Genomic DNA, 23901 nt, shown 5'->3' on the forward strand with positions numbered 1-23901 from the left:
ACACAGTCTACAAGAGTGCTGACAGAGCCTTCAAGAGAAAGAAGAGCCAGGACGGAACAAAGCTAGGTTATATTATGAAGATCTGACATAACAAGGGTGGCTCCTCCTCCACAGCATCTCAAGCTGGGGATGGAGGTAGGAATAAAATAAAGATAGCACTAATGTCTTTCTTCCACAGTTTTTGTGTGACCTTTGGTAGATCCCAGCAGACATCTCTCCCATCTGCACTGGATTCAATGTGCCTTTTTTCATCTCCAAGACAGCCAGGCAGGGAGAGAAGCAGAAGTCAAAACATCTGTCAGCCTGTGCTACCTACAGAAAAGAGTGGCTTTTTGCTTGAGAGACCACAGCACCACAGAAGCATTGGCAGAAGGCCTAGATCTGCCAGACTCTGTAGCTGGCTGAATAAGAGGGACGCATCTGACAAGGGCAAACATTTCCAGGACACTAGTTGCAAGCGCAGAAATGGGCTTAGAGACAAAAACCAGTCGCCCAGGAATTGCACTGAGCAATAGGGGACAACTCTGAAAGGGAAAGACGAAGCTGCAGCAAGATGAAAGGGAGCAGGGTGGCCAGAGCTATGCAGCACAAGACTGACAGCATATCTGGGATTTAAAATCAGCCTCACAGTGATCTAACCAGCCTCGACTGCATTTCAGTTCTCACACAAACACCCTGGATGCGCTTGGCCAAGGACAACCCCTGCTGTGGGCACGGAAATCAGACAGCAGCACGGCCCCCACCGTCCCCTCCTGCCCGCCACCCTGCAGCCATCAGTCCCCACGCACAGCCAGCACACATCAGCTCCTGGTGGAGGAGATGCCCAGAAGCAAGAGCGACCAGAGATGAGGCTGAGGACAGAACTGGCCAAGTATTTATTTGCCTCATGCTTTCTCCAGGGTACACTCTGACTCCTGACCAACAGGAGAATCCCCTACATACCCTTCTCCCTTCCTCTGCTAGCCAAGATCACAAATCAACCTTGTTTGAGTGGCACAAGCAGCCACGCAGGCCACAGTGGATTCATCTGAGTCCACGTCAGCTCTTGTACACAGAAAGCACTGCTAGTAAGCAGTAAGAAGAATAAAAAGAACATTGTCCTGCATAGACAAGGAATAAAACATTGAAACAGCGATTTTCAGGCACCAGTGTGTCCCCTTCCCTCTTCTCTCCTCCAGCCCTGTTCCTGCCGTACTTTCATGTGCCTATCGCTGCAAACAAAAGATATATGCCAAGCTAATGAAACGTCTGAGCTGTGGTATGTGGGTGTATAAATGAGCCAGCATGGCCCCTATATACACAGAGTAACTGCAGGAAACACGTTTCCAGACCTGTCAAGACTCATTTCTTTTAGAAGGGATGAAAGATAGCTGACTTATTTTTCTCCTTCAAGCAAGGAAAAAAAGGGGAAGAAAAAAAGGAGAGCGAGATGGGGAAATGTATTAAAAACTAAAAGGTAAGGAGAAATTTCTGATGGGTGCCCTCATTCCCATCACTATTAGCATGACTGATGTGCTGGGAGACCCCAGCTGCTCGTACAACCTGGTGCTGTACAGATGGCACAATGCAGGCCCCTCCTGGCAGCAAGACAGGAGCAAACAAGAGAAAGAAGAAACATCCAGGGGGATAAAAAGATCTGCCCAAGATGACACAACAGATCTGCAGCACAGCCAGAGATCCTAGCCACAGGAAATCCACATTTTCTATATATGCCTTGATGTTGCAGCGGTGAGACGCTCTGCTTTCCTGCAGTATCTCCATTAGCTGCCTGATCTCCTCCTCACAAAGGCTGCCCAAGCTCCTGATAACACTGCAGAAGCTAAGAGAGCAAACATCCAAGCCATGGTGAGGGACATGGGCACACTCTCTGTCATTATGAGGTCCAGGTATGTTATCCAAGTCACCTGTAAAACCAAATGACTTGGCTGGCTCAACTATCACAAGAGCCATCCACCCGCTTCCTCAGTGCTCTCTCATTTCCTTATCTCCTATCTCTTTTGCTCAATTTTGATCCTATGCTACTCTATGCACTCCAAATGGCCCCAGAAAGCTCGCCAATACTCTACCCTCTTGAGGCTGTTTCTTATCCACATAATGCAACATTTATTTTCCGAAGGATCAATAGGTCTAATACAACCAATTGTACAACATCTCTTGCTTTTCAAGAGTTCGGTTTGCAGAACTCCAGCAGGTTTCCACAGGAGCTAGTGGGTGCTCAATGCTTTAAAAAAAAAAAAAAAAAAAGAAAAAAAAAAAAAAGAAAAAAACCACCACAAAACCACACACACACACAAACAAAACCGCCACCAGTTTTATTTGTTCAACTACATAAGCAAGGGTGGAGCCCAGCCTAGTAGTTTCATTGTGGCTAATTTCTGTCTGCATACTTGACTGGGGGTCAGTTCCGATTCAGTTCCTACCTTTGTCAATGACTCACTGATTCTGGGTAAGCACCTCAACTTTTCTTCCTCAGTTTCACCTGCAGAACAGAGGTGACTGCACCTCTGTCTCGGAATTGCCGCAGATTTAACTCCTCTAAGGTCACTGTGCTCTTTGAGCTCTTCAGGGTGCTAGAACATACAAAGTGCTACAGTTACAGGAGAGATGCTCTTGCATGACCGCATACTGAAGAGCAATCAATCATCAAGTGAAACAGTGCTTTCCTGACACTCCTGTTCTTTAACGTTTTCTACTTGGAACACAGTCTTGTTCCCGTTTCATTTCTATCCCCTGCCTTCCTTCTCCTCCTGTTGGAAGCAAGCATCTAGGTACAGCCTTTTCTGATGAGAGTAAAGAGAGTCCTTCTTTCACGGTGACCTGCTATCCCAGACAGCCTTTGCCAGCAATCCGATCGTCCAAGGAAACACAGGAAAGCACTGCTTGTGCCACAGCTATCCAGGAGCCAGTATCCAACAGCCACACAAATGAATCAAACCACAGTTTCTACTGTACACGTTAAATAGAAGAACATTCCTGCAAATCCCCGTCTCTGCCGAATTTTATGCCCATGGGGAGATTCTGTAAAGTAATGAGACTACCCAGAAATCTAAAGCTACCGCCATGTGCATTCCAGGTTTGGTGTTGCAGGGATACCTACAAGGCTGCTTCCACATGCATGCAGAGAAAACAAGACACAGACTGGGCTTGCCTGCTGGTCTCTATACCTCACCCTCTGCAAACTTCAGAACAGCTTCCATCAACATGCAGAAGCTCACTTGCATGACCCAAATGTATTTCTGGCCTGAAAAGTGACACTTAGTATTTTCTACCTTGATTACACTCAGCACCCCCAATCAAGTTCAATATCCTGCTCTGCTAGGCACAATACAGGCACACTCAGTAAGAGACAATTTCGGTACCTGGAAATTTGTGAGAATCCCTCTAGTTTCTGTGAGGTAAGGTCTAAGCATGTTGGTGATGGAAAACCGTGAAAGATTTTCTTACCTGTAAATAAAGGATAGCCTGCAGTGCCCAGTGCTGACTGACCAACACAACACTAACCTGGATAACAACCCCCTGCTCCGCCTGTGTGCAGAACTCGGCCCTAAACACATTAGGGCAAAGAGAAGAGAAAATGGAAAACACACAAAACCTGAACAGGCACAGCCTTGGGAATACATACTTGAAGGAAGAATAGTTTTAAAATACATAAATAAATAAAACAACCAAAAAACCCCACATGACATTTTAAATATTTGTTAGCATTCTGGTGGTTGGATTTAAAAATAAAGAAAAAAATTAAAAATTGGCCAAGTTCCTTCCTAGCTGCCTTCTGTTGGTAAGCTTTACCTGGGGCTGGTTTCTGTACCTTTCTCCTTTCCTGCTGTTCAAAATAGCAAGTGATGAGCTGAACCCCCTCTTTGATGCAGATAAGGTTTCATTTCTGAGTCAGTTAAGGTCACTCACATCTGCTCAGTCTTGTATCTCAAGGGTTTCAATCCATCATTGCCAGCTCAGCCAGAGACTGGGATCATCTATTTGTGATGGCTGTGAGTCTGGTTCAGAATCTCAATGCAGACAAACGCTTGCCAAGCCTTCCCCTGGTGCGCATGCAGAAAGGACCAGAGAAATATCCCGGCTCGAGCACATTCGTGATCGCTGCCCATGTACCTCCAGCCAGGCCAATGTTTTTCTTCCAGATCTTCACTGGGAAGCTAACTCCTCTCTGCTGTGTATTAAACTGTACTATGCAGGAAGAAGGCAGGGTATGGCAGGGCTGGTTTGCAACAGCAAAATGCTCTGTCATGCCATATGCTGAGAGCGCATGATGGATCTTGTGCTGCATGATTTGCTTCAAAGGATGGATTCAATGGTCAGATAGAAACTGGCTATAGGGTCTTCTGCGGGCTGAATCAGAAACAATGAGCTTCAACATGGAAATTCAAGTGCTTAAAACATCTACATTTGGGCATACAAATTCTCTCTTGATTATTATTATTTTTTTTAGACATGACATGGATCCATTCCTCTCTTTGGGGTAAAGTCTCAAAAAATTTATCAGCCAACATGGAAAATGCTGTTCAACGTCATCAGGTTACAACCTGTGCTCATCCTTAGCAGACTAACACAGCTCGCTTGAACCAGGTTGCTCTACTCAATTCGCAGCGCTCAAGATTTCAAAACCTGGTCAACTGTTGTAATGCACCATCCAGACACGCAAAGCAGCACAAGGCAATTCCACAGATTTCAACACTCGCTATTAAAGAATTAATATTACCTTAGTTGATTAGCATGGTTACAAGGGACAGAGAAGGAAAAAAGGCAGAGAAAGAAAAAGTGTGGAGAAAGTAAGAGGATGGCAAGTCTGACAGATCAGCTAATAAATGCTCCTGTTCCAGAGAAGAAATTCAGAAAAACATGCATCAAAAGCAAAGAAAGTCAGGGAGAGGAAGGGGCAAAGGAAGGTCCAGGCCTCTCAGCTAGCTGTCTGCCCTCCTCAGACACCCTCAATCATCAGTGCAAAGAAAGGAGCTGCAGGAGCCTGAACACCTCACACTGAGCTGAGGACCCCTTCCCCCCCAACAGTAAAAGGGAGATGATGGAGATGCGGTGGCTGACTTCCCTGGCTAAGCCGAGAAACCCACGCTGGGTATGCCTCAAGAGAATAACAAAGAAACAAAACAAAACAACATCGCCTAAACGTAGTCACAAGCAAACAGTTGCAGCTATAGCATTTCCAGGGTTTTGTGGTAACTCGCATGCTCAGATACATGGAATTATTTAGGTTGGAAGGGACCTCTGGAGGTTACGCATTTCAGCCCCTTGCTCAGAGCAGATCCAGCTAAGTCAGGTCACCTTAATGGTTTTGCTACCAAGCTTCTCCATCCGCGATTTATCCCCAGTTAAGGAAGGACTCATTTTCCTTGACTATGTCTGAGCCAGTGGTGAAGGAAGTAGTGGGTCCCAGGCTTTTTCATCCTTACCCTGCTGCTTGCTGACAAGCGATCCTGGGGAGCCTTCTGTCCTGGGAAGCACACTGCCTCCCACCAGCAGCTACCACAAGCAGATCTCAGCTCTTCGAATAGGGCATAACCTGCTCCCAGGGAGGGTCCTCTGAATCCACAGCAGCAAGGCTTTAGCCCAGACTCCGAAACCTAGGAGACTGTATCCCTTCCTACAGTCTCGATGAGCTATAGTATTCCCCACTGTATCTGAAAAGCCTGGTTTTTGTCGCAGCACTCTCCAAACTATCAAGCTGCAACAAGGTCTGTTACCACCTCATCCCAGCACACTCTTCATGCCAGTCCCTCAGCTGCCTTCTCCTCATCTTGGGCATGCATTCTCTCTCCTCTTGCTTCTTCCTCTCTCTCTTCTTCCTCGGCTGCTCTCCCTTCATTGGCTCTCAGCCCCTTCACAGAACCAGCCACAGCTGCACCTTAGCTACATCAGCCAACGCGCCGCCCCTGAAGCCAACCACAGCTGTATATTATCAATGCTAATTAACCCAGCTTCGTTCCTCTACAGTTTTCCAGCACAGTTTAGTGACTTTCTGAGTCCTGGCTATTTGGTTTCCTTGTCTGGTGGTGGCAAAGAGTTTCAGAGGCCAGCTGCTTTGCAGGACTTGAATTTCTATACATTGTCTTGTAGTTTCTTACTTTTACTGACCATCCTCTTGAGTCAGGCGATCAGGTACCTACATTCATCCTATTTACCTTCTTCCTGCTGTTAATTACTGTCTTCTGCTTTGTCCTCTTAGAACAGTACATAACATTTCCAAACCTACCACAGAAGGATTTCTTTCCATGGGTGCCTTTTTAGCAGGAGAGTGAGCTTTGTGAGCAACACAAGCCGATTATATGGCTAGGTAAAGAGCGCTTCTTCACTGGGGCTTCCTGGAAATGGGTTGCCACATCCTGACCTCAACTCCTAACATACTATAAAGGGGCATTATTTTGGAAAACTTTTCCGTGCATGGGCTCATACGTGTTTGTGCATATTGAGAATGCTACCCAGGAAGAACTCTGGGGAAGCATGATATTTTGTTTTTCTACCAGATTAAAGACTGTTATTGTACCACATTCACCCAAGGAGCAAGCAAGAAAATTGCCCCTAAGCAGCAACTTAGTAAATGCCAGTGCAGTAGAATCCACTCATCATTTGCCCCACTTTCTTGGAGGGAAAAGCTATGCTTGAGGGACAGCTCAAATGAAAAAAAAACAGTAAAATTATAACCCACAGCCAATAGATAGTGAATAATCTATCCATCTGTGAGGTACAGTAATCCCTTTGAAAAGCACAGCCATAATCTGCCACATCTGCAGTGACTTTCTGAAAGCAAAAGGAAGAGGAAAGGTATTTGAAGAATTCTTTGTACTACGTCATCATGAAAGGCTACTGTCGAAAAAGACCTTTGATAGAAATTAGCTGGTGCTGCCCCGGTTCTCAGCTGAGCAGCAGACCTGCAGCAAGCCCGTGAACTTCCCAACTCCCTGACAGTGCTGGCCCACAGCCCAGCGTGCCTGCTGCACTGCAACACCCCCCCTTCTCATGAGGATCGCTCTCCCCTCAAGAAGTCATCTCAACAAGGATAAAACAAAAGGACTATTACGAAAGCTGTCAACAAAGGATCCTGGCTACTCTACATCCTTGGTACTGAAGCGTTACCAACACTTACACAGGTTACCAAATTAGGTTTAATTTCCTGGTACAATTCACTGCTTTTTGAAAATGCTGGCTTAAAACCATTCCCCTTCTTCTCCCACCCCACAGGTATGCCTGTCCTCTGCCCAGCCCACTCCACTCAGTGGCTGCCAGGTCAGCTCTTCACAAAGCCAGGCAGTGAAGAGGACCAGGAAACTGAGGCAGCTTTAGAAAAACTAGCTTCTCACCACCTCCCCCCCAAAATGTGTTCTCTATTGTTTTTTTCTCTAAAAAGGTGAGCCAAGTTGGTGCCCTGAGCAGGGTGGCAGTATGTGCAGTTGCACAGAACAATGGATGGAGATGCTGCTATGCCTTAAGGGTGCAAGGTAGCAGCAGCAGTAGCTAGAACAGGTATTGCTGTCCAAAAAACTGTATCACAGACCCCTGCCTTAATAAAGTAGAGTTTAACACTCCTTTTGCAAAGGTTTTGATGACTAAACAAGTGGCAAGACCAGGTACAAAGACTACTTGTCCTCCTTTGTCATAATGATTGATGATAATGTTAAAGTTAATGGTACTTTATTCACCCATCAAAATATTATCCCCCCCAGGGGGGTACAATGTGGCAAAGATAAATGAGAAAACGAGAAGTCTAGCACTGTATATTTGCTTCTGAAGGCTCCTGATTTATGCTGCACAGGAGGGATGCCTTGCACCGAGCTGATGTGTGGCAGTCATGCATCTGTTCAGTGATTTCAAATAGTTCAAAGACAGCTGCCCACTTCATCAAAAGCACCTGCATGTCCACTAGGAGTATGAAAGGCCACATATATATATTTAAAACAAAACTGCATGAAAAATAACTGTTAAGGGTACCGCATCAGGTTTTGTAACAGATTATTTTGTGAACACAGGAGTCTGGGAAAAGCACAATTATTAGGATTTTAAAATACTAGTCATTTTTGGAATTCAACATGAGTTGCTTCTTTGTGCTTCTTTAAAATCTCTGAAGTTTCTAATTGCTCATCGCTAGTGAAAAATCATCTTTCCCCCATAGTATTGGCATGAAATGAGATTTAAAAGTGAGAAAGAGATTAAGCGTAAATGCAGAATCCTCCACTACCTGAAAAGCACTGATGAGCCGGCTCCTCCCAACACTAACTTTCTTCACTTTCCCATCTCAGGAGATTTGAGGAGTTACGTGAACTTGGGCAGTCAGCCTACTGGCATTGATCACCTCCAGGATTACTCTCACTATAAAGAGAGGTACACTTGCAACACTTATCTTTATATTGCTAGTTATCTCCTGCACTGAGGAGCTAGGTTAATCTAACTGGTGTCAACTCGAAACCGGCTTCTAAACCATGCCCGTAGGTGTACAATAACCCTGGTCAAAGCTGGTAGGGAAACTCAACAAATCCTTATCTACAGTAGTTTCTGCACCTTAGATAAGTGTTGGTTAACTTTTTTTGGACTATAATAACCATGAGAAGGAACAACATAAAAAAGAGAATGAAAGATCTATAAGAGATGCCTAAAGGCAATGAAAAATGCAGTCTGTGTGAACTATTCAAATAGATCCAGTCCTCACTGCTCAGCAGCCAGGAGGCCCATTTATCTTGCATTAGGGTTTTATGGTGTGCTTTTGCCTTGAGCAGGACTTTTGAGCTGTGACTATCTGAACAGGGAAGATTTAAATTTAAAAAAAGAGAGTGATTGTAAATGTGTCGTTTAAGTACTTTACAAATGCTATCGCAAAAGGTAATACAATTCAGAAACGGCCTCTTTTCAATTAGTACAGAAGGTAGAAGCCAGGTGAGTCCACTCCAATGTTTTAAAGATGTGGCACAGCTAGCAGGGGAGCTTCCCTCCATAAAGCACAGTATGTAAAACATGAGCCCCAGCTTGCCTATCCACCAGTTCACCCATTGCAGTCCTTACTGGCATTGTCCAGGGACATCTCAAACGAGTCAAGTGTAATGTATGCTCTAGTGTGCATAAGATTAGATTTCACAAACCAAAATGTATAAATAAGACTTGTGTTGATTTTTAGCGTCTAAGAGACCTTGTAGGTCTTTCAGCCATTTGCTATGCCCCAAAACTGAGATTATCAGATCTTTGGGGGCACCTCAGAAGTGGCCTTTCAAAATTCCAAGCTTACATCCATATTTTCTACATGCAGTTCACACAGGGCACTTCTTGGAAAGAGATGGGACTGATCCCTAATTAACAGTTTCTTATTAACAATGACAATAACAGAAATTACCCCCCAGGAAATAAGTGCTCCATGAAAGAGCATATATAGTCAGCCCAAACTTGGACACAGAAGGAGCACCTCACTAGGAGGATATATCCTCACTATTTTTATAAAAAAGAATCCCATGTTAAATCTGTCATACCATATAAGCCATAAGCCTTCAAAATGACTGCAAATCAGGAATTAAAACCGGCACTCACCCTCCGTAACTTCAGTTTGCACTGCTGATGATAAAACTATGCATCAGTGCTAGAAACCATCCCTGTTAAACGTCCCGTTTCATGCCAGAGGGCCAGAACACGTTTTCTCTCCCTAAACCCAGGAGACAGCAGGCTAGTAAATGGTGCTGGGTATAAAGCCAAATACCAAAAGGCATCACAGGAAAAATACATGGGGAGGATCTAGATGTGTTGGTCTCACATGCACGATAAAGCTCTGGCTGCTGCAGCAGGCAGTGCTGAGAGCCTGTCACAGCTGGAAGGTATTGGTCCCATGGCCCGATTTCCTCTCCAAGTACCAGTCCCCGCCTTTTGTTTGCTATTTAATAAAGGCATTTCAGTAGTTACCCATCTCAAGTGAAAGACGAGGTGAGGTAATACATCAGTCCTTCTGCTGAACCATACTTGCACAGCATTAGCATCTAGAGGATTGAAAAGTCTCAACGTATGTTACCCTGTTTAACCTCTCTGCTAAAACACTCTAAGAAGAAATCTGTGATGGGCAGTGCTCAAGAAACCACAGAATCAGCTCAGAGAGAATTTGCTGCGATGACTACCTGAAAACAGCTAGTGAAGGCACCCCAAAAAAAATGAAGACATCACCTGAAATGTTCCCTATCCTTTGAGATGATTCCTTTTGAACAAAACAAAAAAAAAAAAAAAAAAAAAACAAAAAACACCACCACAGCTTTCAGTGAAGGTGGTTGTTCTCTTTCCTCTTCCCCCTCTCCCAAATAAGAGAACAAATCATTACCAACTACTACTGCAGCTGGTATCAGTGAATCTAAACTGCTTTATCCCAGTTAAGCATAAAGGAAATAAGCTGTAGCTTTTTGTAACATTTGTAGAGTGACTCCTAGCATACAATTTTTCTGTGATCTCCACTTTCCATACCTTACAACTTTTTCAACCTTCTCTTCCATCCTAGGTTATGTGGACGTAAACATAGATGAGCCAAAAAATACCAAACTCTCTCAGATTTCAGAAAAGTTAAATATACTATGTAATTTTACCAAGAAACCCAGGTATGAGAACTTAAATCAAGTGTAGCATGCAGCTGAAGATGTGAACCCGTATCTTCCATTCTTTATATGGTACATCACAGATATTTCTCCATTTGTAATTCAGCAACAGCACAAAAATGCAAAGCTAGGCAGCAGACTGTATGTTTGAGGTTGACAGGCCTCTAGGATAAGGTAGCCCCCTTTTCCTATCCCCTTTCCACCCCAAAACCCTTGCTCTTCAAGTCGGGTATGCTGCCTATGTCCTGGAACAGGAACCAAGGATGTGGAAAGCAATTCTGCCGTTCTCCCCAAAGAGCAGTGCTTTGCCCCAGAATCTCTTGCAATGACCACGCATCACAGAGTGCACACACCAGCCCCCAAAGGATGCCAGCCTTCCTACAGTCCAGATGTGCTCTGTGTCCATGAGCTGGCATGTTTCCCATGTGATGTTCTAGACATTGGAGCAACTTGATTTTCTTATGGCAAGTTGGCGGGGCGGGGGGGGGGGGGGGGGGGGGGGGAGGGGGAGCAGAATTCCCCTCCTCTGCCTTCTGATCAATGTGTAAATCTCCAGGTATGCTGTACCAATGATGAGATTGTGTCATAGGAAGAACAGAACCAGCATGGACTGGGAACAGCACACTGGCTTGCACCAAAGACCAAGCAACAAAAAAGCAGGACTACCTAAAAAGTCCAAGAGAAACAGGTGATCTGTCTCCTACTCATAGGTACTTACATTTATTGTCAAGGTACATCGTCATACAAACACCATCCCACACACATACACCTCTGTATTTAAAATGCTGCTCCTTGTCCACAAGTTTTTTCCCAGGAAAGACTCATCTACTGGGCAGGTATGTACAGACTGCACCATCATCGCTCACTGCCAGGGCTCCTATGAATAAAGTCACACTAATTTTTCATATTTATTAAAGCAAATAAATATATAAATCACAGCTCCCATTTTTTTTTCTGTGATGGACCATAAATTCCTCTGTCATGAATTTATTTATTTGACATCAGCAACCTTGCTATGACTTACATTCTCCCAGCAAGGATCCAGCAGCAACAAATCAGGGGGGAGTTCACTTGTTTAGATGAGAAGCAACTTGCCACAACCTCTACCACAAGCACCATACTCCTTTAAACTTAAAACGACTAGAAGGCCTCAGCGATCAAGAGAGAACCACCACGGGTTACAGGCAGATCCTAGGTAGGCAGATGAAAAGAGCTCCGTACAGTTTCATTAAAAACAGCAAAGCAACACTTTAATGAAAAAGTGTTCATTAGAATTGAAAACATTTAATATCCTAGTATGCAGCAATACCAGGGCTACAACTAAAACCTGCTGCAGCCTGTCAGCTTTCTACGCTTAAGTGCAAAGTACATTTCTGCACCCTTGTCGGTGTTAAGCACACGCATCAGTCCTGCACAAAGCCTGTTCCAAGCTTAGGAGACATCAAAGCAGTGCAGTTACCCACCACCACTCCAGCACTGCCTTTCACGCACCAGATGCCCTGTCAGCACAGGGCAAGTTGGGACAGCCTCTGGCACCGCTCAGGAAAAACAGGAGCTTCCTCTGCATGACACAAAAAAGGAGACCTTGGCAGGATGTAACATGGATGCGGACGAGTCCATCTGACCTAGTTCAAATAACAGGAAGGGGCACAGCCTCCTTAACCAATTTAAATCTAATGCATACAACGCTACTGAACATTCCAGACATCTGAAGTAGAGCATTTCTCTGCCCTCTCAAGATACTCTGTAGTAGAAAAGTTTTAGGCAGTGAATTCAGCCATGGCCACCAAGGGTTTGCAGGCTTATGTAGGACCACAGTACCCCAGTCCTAGGAAAGCACCATGCAGATGTGCTGTATACATCATCCTCTCTTGCTGTTACTCTCAGGAGACCATGGTGACGTTCTTTACCAAAAAGAAGGCTGTGGGAAAGGATCTGACCCATGAAGACAGAGAGTTGTGTTTAGCAGCGGGCAAGGCTACTGACCCAAAAAGAAATCATAGGGCATGGGAGAAGGAATGAATTTGGGGTGGAGCGTGGTGGGGTATTCTGAGCCTATTACATGTTTTCAATCAAAAGGAAAGGACTCACCAGACGTAGGCAAAGGTGGCTTGCAATGAAGAGGTGAAAAATGAAAGGACTGTATTAGAAGTGAGATAGGGAAAGGGATAGATAGAATCTGAGACCAAGGCAGCTACAGGAAGAATTTGTGGTGTGAAGAAACAGGCTAGGGGAAAGGAGCAGTTGAAGCTCATAAGCAGCAAAGTGTGAAGGCTTGCAAGAAGATACTCACCCTTGCAGAGACAGCAAACTGGTAAGTGAATACTATCCACAAGATGATTCTTTGCTTCTGTAGTCTTGATGATATGACAACTGACCTACAGATGTCTAAAGCAACAAAACTAGTAATTCCTCTACTGTCCAATCATTGTGTTGAAACATCAATATACACTTCAGAGCAACCTCTATTTTCTCTTGTTCTTGTCTTTTTTCCTTCTTAAGCACATTGGACAAACAACAAATGGCTCAAAAGTGATGAGATCTATTTAAACGAAAAGTCATTAAACATTGGTACACTGAACAATGCTCCTTGGAACAAGGAGCCATAATTATTTTCCTCCTTTGAATAACTCACAGCAGATAAAGATGAAAGACCTACTACATTTTCAGGAAATTTATTACTACTTACTTAGTGCACAACTTAAGGCATTGAAAATGGCTAGAGTCAGGAAGTTTTAAAGTCTGTGCTCTCAAAAGCAGAACCACTTAAAACTGCCTTTTGCACATTTAGGACTAAAATAAAAGTGCACTCCACGGACTATTGATTTATTTTGGCCAACTGAAACTTTAGAGAACACATCTCATTATAAAATGCTTGTGGATGTTCTAGTTCGTGGTTCATTTACAGATGATTATAGCACTGTTATTTCATACATCAGTGCTTTGTAATAAACAAAAGCTTGCCCTGGAGGGGCTTCAGTTTAATCGACATTTCTTCCAGTTAAGTTCTGTTTGAAGATGGTGAGAAACTGCAGGAACTCCCTCAAGGACAATAGGCTTACAAGGACAGCCTTTCAATTTTGTGAAAGCCTACAGGTCAGTTTGCCCACATGAGGCCAAATGATGAGTTCTCCTCCCAGTAAGAGGACTTGCAAGGCTATAGTGTGTCTCATCATTTACCCACTTCTTTGAAAACCAGGATTCACAGGGTCATTTCAAATGGCTGAAAGTGACATTTGACAGATGTCACATCAACTCACATTTCACACGAGCTCCCAAACTGACTACCTTTATGCTTCACAAGTTGTTGAGATTATTCTCCCAAAAAAACTTTTAAGATTTTTCACTAATGCCCACCTAGTGCAGAGTACTGCTGTAGATTAGGCAGCTCTCATGCTTTTTAGCTGGTAGAAATCGCCGCGGAGAGCTACTGCACAGCTGCAGTGTGTGACTCCTGTTCCAGCGTGTTGGGGTGCCAGGAGTGGTGCTGGCACATGTCATCTGTCCTTAGCACAGCAGGGAGATAATGCCCTGAGAGATTTTACCTAGGGTTATAAACTGCAGTGGGGATGAGTCACAAGGAAAGAGCCAACCTGGCTGACATGCTCCATGATCTAGGGCAAGATGTCTCTCTGTAAAATTACAGCAAAAAAGACTTGATCACCTTTTGTTAAGTGTTTTTACAGCCTTGGACAAGAGGAATTACATAAATATGAAGGATTCACTCTATAATTAACATATGCACTGTCCTTTAAAAGCACTTCACACCACTAAAAGTCTAAAGAGTGCACCTGGACAATTATTTTTACATCACTGTAGGGTTTTAAAATTTTATCTTCTTTAATTTCCAGTGAAAGCACTCCTCCCATATTCATTCACTATTTAATTTTAGTTGCAATCTAAGTGCTATTTCTAAGATGTAATAGATTTGAAAGTTAAGTGGCTCCCTACCACACAACAGCATAAATCATGTAAAAAATAAACCCAACAAAATTGTAAATTCCAAATGACCCAGCTGGAAATCACAGTTCAGAATACAGGACACCCTCACAGGTCTCTGTAGACCCCTGCATTGGAGCCACAGCAAACACACACATATTTTATGGAACAACACAAACAGCAGCTTCCAATACAAATCTCAGACAGCAAAGCCCCCAAACTCTTAATTTTCTTACATTATCCAACCACTGTTTGCCAGGTCCAGCAGAGAAAGTTTAGACTGAAATGCAAAAAACTGTAGCAAAAGAAATAATGGGAACTCACACCAAAGTAAGAAGCGGTAAGGCTCTTGTTCTTCAAGCCTCTTTGGGAGCTTTCCCAAATTACTCACACGGCTGATGGTTTGCAAGGCAGGGTTGCTTTTTTTTAAACTGTTGGCCTGCCTCAAAGCCCTCTCTAAATGCAGTTTAGTAAGAGTGGATACATGCAGGCCAGCTCCATGATTGCCCAAGTTGCATTACATCCCGAATCAGCTAGTAGTAGCTTTCAAGCAAGTCAGGGGACGAGACTGAGTTTTATTCAAACCTCTCCATGGTTTTTATACCACTATGAGTGTGCACACCCAAAGCGCAACAGAAGGTGAGGGCTGAAAAGGTCTCAAGAGTTTTCCTGTCCAGCTCCCCAGCGATATAAACACAGGTACATGGAAGAGATCATGTACTCAAACTGTATCCTCAACTAGTACCAGCAACAGCAAATGCCTGTCCTGGAACACTTTGTAGCTCCTTCTAAGTGTCTGAAATTGGGCAGCAGAAATTGTGTCCCCAGAAAGCACCATTATACACAGTCACTACATCTGTGCCTTTGATGTATATGTTTAGTATAATCTCTAGCACCATACAGATGTTTTATATATATTCACAATAACTTGTTTTTGAAAAGCAGGAACAAGTTGAAAGTTTCATAGAAATGCCTTCACCCTATGCATCTAGTTTTCTCATGAGTCCATATCTGCATTCTCACTCTGCTATGGTTGGATTCAAATAGCTTAAACAGCTTCCAGCGATGCCACATCACGTGCTAAGCGTTACACTGAGCAGTCGGAAGCAAAGATGTAAAGAGGAGGAACAGGAGGTGCCACTTGGCTGGAAAATGAGCCAGGAATCAGAAGCCAGTCAGGGAAACAAATTGACTTCTGCTGAAGAGGTGGGTTTTTTATTAAAAGATTAAAAAAAGCAGATTGTCTGGCTGAAAAATGAACAGGTGGTGACTCTACTTAAATTCTGTTTTGAAGCATAGCCCAGGTTCAAGAATGAATAGAAATGATTGCTGAACTGTAAAAACATAGCATCATCATCATCATCAGTTATACCCATCAGAATAACTACTCACTGTGAGTCTTCGCCTTGTAGTTACACCGAGACACGGTGATATGAGGAAGTCTGTTGCAGCAGACAGATGTCTATAATGAAAGTCACAGACAACGACAGGTTGTGGCCTGATGCTAAATTTCACCGAGCTGATCTCTGTGAATTCAAATGGGCCTTAAAGGATATCTCTTGCCAAAACTCTTTGTATGGAGTGAGGGATGGGGAGTCGGTGCCTGTGCTTTTCTTCTAACAGGACAATGCTACGGATCTATGGTCAGATCAGCAGTGGGGGAATTTGTGTCAAAGTGATGACCCAAACATTCAAGATGAGATTTAAGTGACCTGCCAAAACCCTCCATCTAAAAACTAGGATTCCCATGCACAAACTGGACTGGCTAGAGGAGATTTTTGTCTTAAAACATCAGTCTGATCAGTTGTGAAATAAGATGCCCAACGCCTTAGCCAGTGGCCACATGATTCACGATCTCAGCAGACAGATACACGGGTTGAGTAAGGGAAGACTATGCATGATGGACCAGCAGGCACTGAGTCTTTCTAACCACCAAGGGTCACTGTTGATTCACTCAGATGAGGAAGTACTGGGGGGAGAAAGTACTTTTGATTATAATAACAAGAAACTGACTGTCTGAGAAAGCCCTCTAATCCCTAAGGTGCCTGTCAATGCTTGATGCTCTTCTGGGATACTTCCCATGGCAACAGCACTCCTGACTGCAGCTCACAACCACTGAGACAGGGCGCACGTTGGTTGCGACTGCCCTTCAGTTACAAATTTCTCCTCAATCATTTGCATCTCACTCCAAAACAAAGTGTGCTAGCAAGATCCTTAACTTAGACATGCTCACAGACACCAACAGCAACTTGGGTATCTGACCTGTCATCCCCAAGGCATATATTAACCATTAGCAAATCTCAACCTGGAATCTCTAAACATTCATCTTTCTTTGTACAGGCTAACAAGGGGTCACAGGACCCTCCTCTCTGTTGCCACAGATAAGGACAATTCCCTATATTTTTTCCTTGGGAATAGCCTCTTCTTGGTTTCTGACCTTTCCTCCTTTTAGGATAGTTCTCAAAGCTCTGTTCACTGGGCTAATATCAGCCAGTTTCACTACTCAGCCTTACATTACCTTCCTTCTTGTTCAAAGAACTGCTATCATGTCATCATATCATTTAACAAAGGAGGAAAAGATGATTTTCAGCACCAATTTACTGTATCTCAGGCCTTCTGTCTTCAAATGTCAGGGGGAGAGAACGAACTTCAGTGTTAACGAGACAATGGGCTAACGCACGCAGCAGAGCCCTGCATTACCTGAGAAGGCAGCAGCACATCTTATATACGTGTAGCATCTCAGCTTTTTTTTCCTTTTTGAAAAGGAACAGTGTGCAGCCAGAAACCACCCAAATAAGACTAATTTACACACTCTGGAATAATCCAGCTGCTATACTGCAGCTTTGCATCTGCAATTGCATGCTGCAGTCTGCACAGGCTCTGCAAACATTAATTAGGCTTCAGGATATCTCGCGCCTACAAAGACTCCAGCTGCAGTTTGCTCACACCAGGCTGGGGAACTGGGCAGGATGCCCTGCAACAGCAGCTCCAGGTTGAGCCACACCTGGATATCAACACTGTAAAGGTGAGAGAAGCATGTGGGAGAACTCCAAACAATCCCTGCTGTCACTGAGGCAGAGGAAGCAGCACGTGAACCAGGGAAAGGAATCAACCACCAGCCATGGAGAGAGACAGGCAGGTGAATGAAGACAAAAGCATTTTTAAAAAGCTTGTACAGAGCAGAAAGGGTTGCGGGAAAAGCAAACTAAAATTTAAGAATAAAGGGAGGGAGCAGGAAATTGCAACTGGTTGGGCAAAGGCAAGGAAACTGATAAGAAAATACTGTGTTTGATGGGGTCAGGAGAGAAACTTTAGGTTGAAGGTACACAAAAGTTGCTAAGAGATCAAGGGCACAGGGACTGAGGCAGAGCTATAGGAAAAGGGGCCTGACACTGTCTGCAGGGCCACACTGCAAAAAAGCAGGCTTGGAACAAGAATAACCTAGAAAAAGAGGTTGTTCTTGGGAAAACAGGCATATGCACAAATCCTGCACTCCAGTAAATATCCACCTCCTGAGCGGGGTGAGTCTTACTGCCTCGCTGCTATCAAACTCCTGTGCAACCTGCTGGCAAAGCATCCCAAAAAGAGCACTCAGTTATATAATGATGAACAAGTTACAGAATTTGTGACTTACACTTCTGTGGATGCGAAGTCACTCATATGGGCCTCCATCTCCACCAGAAGACAAGTGGCTAACTCAGCTGCAGGTAAAGGCAGGCAGTATCAGCTTCTAGGAAACCTGCTGCAGGAATTGGTGTTAGTGCATACGCAGCCACCTGGGATCATTAGTCAATCAGGAAGATTGGCTGGATGAATATTCAAAGCCCAATACTCAGAGGACAGCAGGTAACCCAGCCTCCTTTGCTGTAAATCTTCAGAAGGAGTATGAAGGCAGCAAACTATCTTTAACTCTTCAAATTAAATTACACATTCATTAATTACATTAAATATTTCCTGCACGTTTTCGCTATAACTTAACGTCATTCATCTGCATCTCTGTTGAATTAGGGGACAACTTGGTCAGGCACAAAAATCCCATTTACCCAGCAATGGCATGATAGCCGCTTCACTTGAGATCACCCCTTACGAAAAGGTGTGGCATGTTAACGCTGGGGCTTCAGCCCCTGCCCTCCACACATTGAAGTGGTTGCTTAACGCCGAGGCCCTCCATGGCCATTAACAGGGCTGCTCATGGGAGGAAGCCAGACCCACCAGCACGGGCCATATTAAAGCTTAGCTGGGGGGGGGAGGGGGGAAAGGATCAGTTCTGGGGAGCCAGGGCCAAGCAACTGCAAGACAAAACAAATACAGAAGTTTACTCTTGAATATCAGTCTCTCATACAGACTCACACCTACAGTGCAAGTGTTGGAACTTCCCTCTCCAGGGGCAGTCAGCCACCACAACTTCGCGTCCCGAAATGGAGCGAGGAGCTGTGGGTCAGCACCTTCCCCTGACCCCTGCTATAGCGTCAGGGCTGCACTGCACGCACGCCTGCGGAACTGCTCGGCTGGGATTCAGAATGGCTCAGTAACAAAACAGGGCTTGAAAAGCAACTCTGAGCCTGACGATTAAGCATGTAGACAACACACGTTCCTTCAGGAAATGACAAAATAAAGTGTGAGCAAGAAAAGTGCAGAGGTTTAATTAATTTGTATCCATTTACTGATGGCAGACTATTCGCACCATGCCAGGAGCCTCCCTTCCATTTAACAGTACAAGAAAGGCAAAGTATTTCTGACCTACTGACAAGGTTGTAGCTGACACCTCAAGCACAGCGGACCTAAGTAAAGAAAGGGAAAATATTACTGTGGTTGTTACCACAAAGACTTGAAAGGCCGTAGTCAGCAGCACAGCAATACTCTGAAACGTATGCTACGGAGGGACTGTCACCATAAAAGTTTCAGCTGTAAATATTGTCTCTGCAGTAGCAGAAAATGTTTTGTGTTCATTGTCCTAATTGAATTAAAAAAAAAAACAAACATCAATCAGTCAGACTATATACATATACACACAAACATGCACACACATAAATCTTTCATCACTTGGGAATGTTTCCAGCTTTCAATGTCATGTCTTGAATTAACACTGCAGATCATCTCTCTCTCTGACCCACCCCAAAGCTCCAGCAGATTGTGCGGCACTTGTATTAGCACCCACCTGGGATGGACAGAAGGGGAAGGTGGCGAGGGAAAGACAGCAAGGGGCACAGCAAGCTCACAGACCATTTGACTCTCTCACCAGCTGCTGCCACCCAATTTTTGCACAAGACTGAACTAAATTCTGCCTTCACAGTCATACATGCACAACTCAACTTCACTGTGAACGGTTCACATGCACATGAGGACAAAACTGAGTCCAAAGTGATACAGAATGGCTGTGCCAGTCACTGGAAGAAAATGCCCAGCTACATAGTGCTGAAAGCTACATTTGAAAAACACATCGGCCGCCCAGACCTAGGTGCTGTCATCCATCCAGTCCCCTACTGTCATGATCAGCTGTTCTGTAACTGGCTGCACCTTGCCGTGAGATGGTTATCAAAACACATCTGAAAACAGAAGATCAATGAAGATACAGAGCGGGCAGCTTCTGCCTCTGCAGCAACATTCATCAGCTGCAGCGCAGAAACGCACACCAATCATTTTGTATAACAGAGTCACCTTAACAAGGCTTTATCACAGCATCCCTATCTCTTGGTGTCAAAATACACACTGACAACCCAAATATCCTTTATATAGCCACAGAGACATCAGCCTCAGACAATATTTGATTCTGCTAACATTATCTCTTAAGCTTATTTTGGATTTCACAACACATCTACACTAGAAATGCAAATACCTAGCAACGTTATCAGCCGTCCTGGTGGATGCTACCATGCTGCTTTCTGTGGAGGGATGGGAGGAAGGGAAGAAGTCCCAGAAACAACATTTGCTTTATGGCTCTGAAGCAGTCAGAAAATCTTTCTGATAAAACCAGTGAAATGTGCATCTACTTGGAAGAATGAAGGCTTAAGTCCCCACCTCCCAGCGCAGACTACTTATAAAATTATGCCCCAGCATTTATTTGTAGGATTATGGGAGTCCTGAAGCAGGCATTAATGGAAGACTTCTAACTTGGAGAGCAAAAAACAGAGCACAAACAGCATCTCTTTGCTATTCTGTTTCAACATGTCTACATCTTGTCTTTCCTTCTGTAAGATGTTTGTTTCTCCAGGGTAAATCAAACTTCAAGGTCCGTTCAGCTCATGGACCTTCCACAGGATCATCAATAAAGGCTTATGCATAACGAGTCATCTTAACTGCTGGATCATGCCTGCTTTAGGACCAGAGTACTACTATACTTATAGCCTTAACACATCTCCAGGTGATTAAGGTAAAGAAATTAGGAAGAGCATCTTACTGAAATCCCTGTGAAAACTAGACATAGCGACCATTCATTCAGGGCCCTACGATGCAAACACGTGTTCTTTCTAAATAAAAAGATCACCGAATCTGTTCACAAAGGCCTTTTATCAGGCACCGGGAACTGAAAACTCTACGCCATTTAAAGGTAAATGCATCTGAACAAGATAAATTTGAGAGCAGAAGCTGCTAAGCACAAGCCCCTGTTTCCCCAGCAGAGTGTTGAGTGTTACTTGAGGCCACGCCGATGCACACCAAAGCGGGCAAATGCCTGTGCTTACGGACTGCCCGTCAGAAAAACTTACTGCTGCTTATCTCCTGGGCCAAATTTGGATTTGGAGAATGACAAAGCAGAAGTGAACAGTCAATATCCCAGAAGATTTGTGGATGAGAGAGACAGTTATAAGCCCAGATAGACTTGGGGGAGCCATGTAAATGTATTACAAGCACCAAGATTTATATTAATGCCTGGAGCTGACAAGGTCTCTCTTCTTATTTAATTGCCCACTCATGACTAAGTTAAGAGAGTCCACGTGGGACCATGACGTAAAGATGAGTAGCTCTGTCTAGCCTCAACACTGAATGCAATACAACACTAATATAAAGAGCAAATCTCCCAAGCACAGATCACTATATTATCAAGCATTTGCTGACAGCTAAAATAATTCAATTTAGGGTGGAAATATACCTTGCAGTGCACAGACGGACTGGCCTCTGCACACTAATCTGGCAATAATCTTGCTAGGAAATTTGCTACTGAAAACTCTTCCCTTCCTTTTTGATAAATGCAATCTTGTGCTACTTACATTTGTTGAAAATGCTGCTGTAGAGATTCCTGCCCAACTTAAAGCTACAACCACAAAAACTCCTACGATTCTCTCCGTTGCCATGTCCTCCCCATTCTCCTGTGTTCTTCATATCCATTTATTGCCTCTGACTTGACTGCAAGCTCTTTAGGGCAAGGCCTCCTGGATAATAAGCCTTTGTGTAATACATTATTGATGTCCATGCGGGCTTCTAGGCACAGCTGTGATACAAATCCTAAATGACAGTGGTAAGACAACTACTGGCATGAGCTTAAAAGCCAAGCTGAGCCCTTTAGAAAAGTCTGGCCTCAGTGATAAATTTAGGTTTTTAAATAACCCATAGTCCCAGAGCATTCGAGTGACTCATCTACACCAATTAATTTATTCTTACAACACCTAGACAAGACAGGGAAATTTAAGCTCCCTCACTTCATGACTTTGGGATACTGAAGGATGTGCAAAGAGAGGGACTTAATGCAAGATCCGCAGCCTTTCATCTTAGCCATGAGATTATGTTTTCTCCCTTTGGGATCGACAGCCTGACTCCTGATCTCAAGTCACCCAACATCATGCTTAACACATCCTCCCAACATTTAAGAAGCCGTATGAACGAGCTGCCTCCAAAGAGCAACATCCCTTCTTAAGCTTATGAAACAAGGTCAATGAAAGTTGGAATAAGCAGGTGTTACCCTCCACTATCCAAAAGGGATAACACATTTAAAATGTGTGTTACTTAAATCATATATGGGTAGGTGTGAGCAAAAACTTCAGATGCACAGTATACATGTAATATGGGGAGAGATGGGATCCAAAACATTTATTTTTCATCTTTAAACCATATTAAGTCTCTTCCTGACACTGCAAAAAAGAAATGAACCTCTCAATTTATCCTCACAGCACAGTATTAAGCAGAAAAGTTTTAGCTCTGCTTTACAGATGAAAAATTGACATATATTGACTTAACTAAACATAAAAGAGTGAAACATCCAACAAATCAAACAGCCCATCTGGCTGAGTACTTTTTGATGCTATGTAACAAGATGAAAAAGCAAATAACCACTGAAACACACATCAGGCAAATGCCTATGTGGGAACAGCCAGGAGCGCTGTGCAAAGGCTGGGCAGCCTTGACCCTCAGCCCTTTGCCCAAGTCTTCAACCTGGGTCCAGCTGCCACTCTCCCATCGACCTGACCCAAGCCTACCATTTTTTCAGTCCTATTTCTGAAAGGACTTATAATGATATTTCCTTTCTCTCTTGCCCATCTAGATGCTAAATTCTTCAACATCACTTACAGCATGTTTGTAGGAAACACAGTGAAATGAAATCCCCACCAAGAATGAGGCTATCAAGCTGGGTCATGGCAAGGATGATCATGGCTTCAAAAGCAAAGTGACAGTAGAATCACCCAGTTCTCACAACTACATCGGTGCATAATTACAGTTTATAGCGTATTTGTGCAGTCCAGGTGTTTGCCCAAACATCTGAGGATTAATTATAAGCACTGCATTAAGACAGCCTCACCTGCACCCCCACTAAGACCGCATATGAGTGCTATGAAATACTACGGCGCTTTTCAAGAAGGAACTGGCATTTGCAGAGAGCAAGCACGGGTAACGTGCAAGGCATCACTATAATCGGGCATCTCGTAACTGCTGCGGGGCACATTAAGCCATGTCAGTGAAGACACAGCCACAACAATACTGTGATGTGACCTCCAAACCCTGCACTACCTTCAGCCAGCACCAGCTTAGTTTTGTGCCAGTTTTGGATGTAGAACTCACGGTTTGACCTTAATGAAGTTACACGTTAGTTCTGTCGTTTCCTTGAACACAATGAACACCTTGGAAAAGGAAAACAAACTCAAACATAAAACAGAGATCCCCTTTACTGGCAAAATCTATGTGAAAAGTAACTCTGGGATAGAAGAGAGCCTCCTCTCTTCCAGAGAGCTTCAGCTGGTACCACAAGGCTAAAATGAGTTAAGTCCAGAAAAACACAGACTATAAGAAACAATAGATTGATTGATTACTCCGCATTTGGCCACTAAAGGCATTGAAATGGTTAACCTTGTGTGAACCCAGAAAGTTCCAGAGTGTCTGACTACACAGAAATAGTACTCAAAGGAAATTTATTTTTTTAACTATAGTCTAGTGGGCCTGAAAACTGCCATTGCAGAGG

General features: G+C 43.9%; 1 protein-coding gene across 4 annotated transcripts in view; it reads right to left on the bottom strand.

Moving 5' to 3' along the window:
* TSPAN4 (tetraspanin 4) overlaps nt 1–23901 on the bottom strand; it is a 442443-nt gene that overhangs the window by 315607 nt on the left and 102935 nt on the right. Inside the window, exon 3 of one of the 4 annotated variants that reach the window (XM_040608035.1) lies at nt 18151–18255. The exons of 2 other annotated variants lie outside the window; for them this stretch is intronic. The gene's annotated coding sequence lies outside the window, so the exon portion shown is untranslated. Of the gene's footprint in view, nt 1–18150; nt 18259–23901 lie in introns of all 4 variants that reach the window. One more of the 4 variants, XM_040608034.1, reaches the window with a different exon arrangement.

The sequence above is a fragment of the Falco naumanni genome, chromosome 10 (genome assembly GCF_017639655.2).
Source record: "Falco naumanni isolate bFalNau1 chromosome 10, bFalNau1.pat, whole genome shotgun sequence".
Lineage (NCBI taxonomy): Eukaryota > Metazoa > Chordata > Aves > Falconiformes > Falconidae > Falco > Falco naumanni.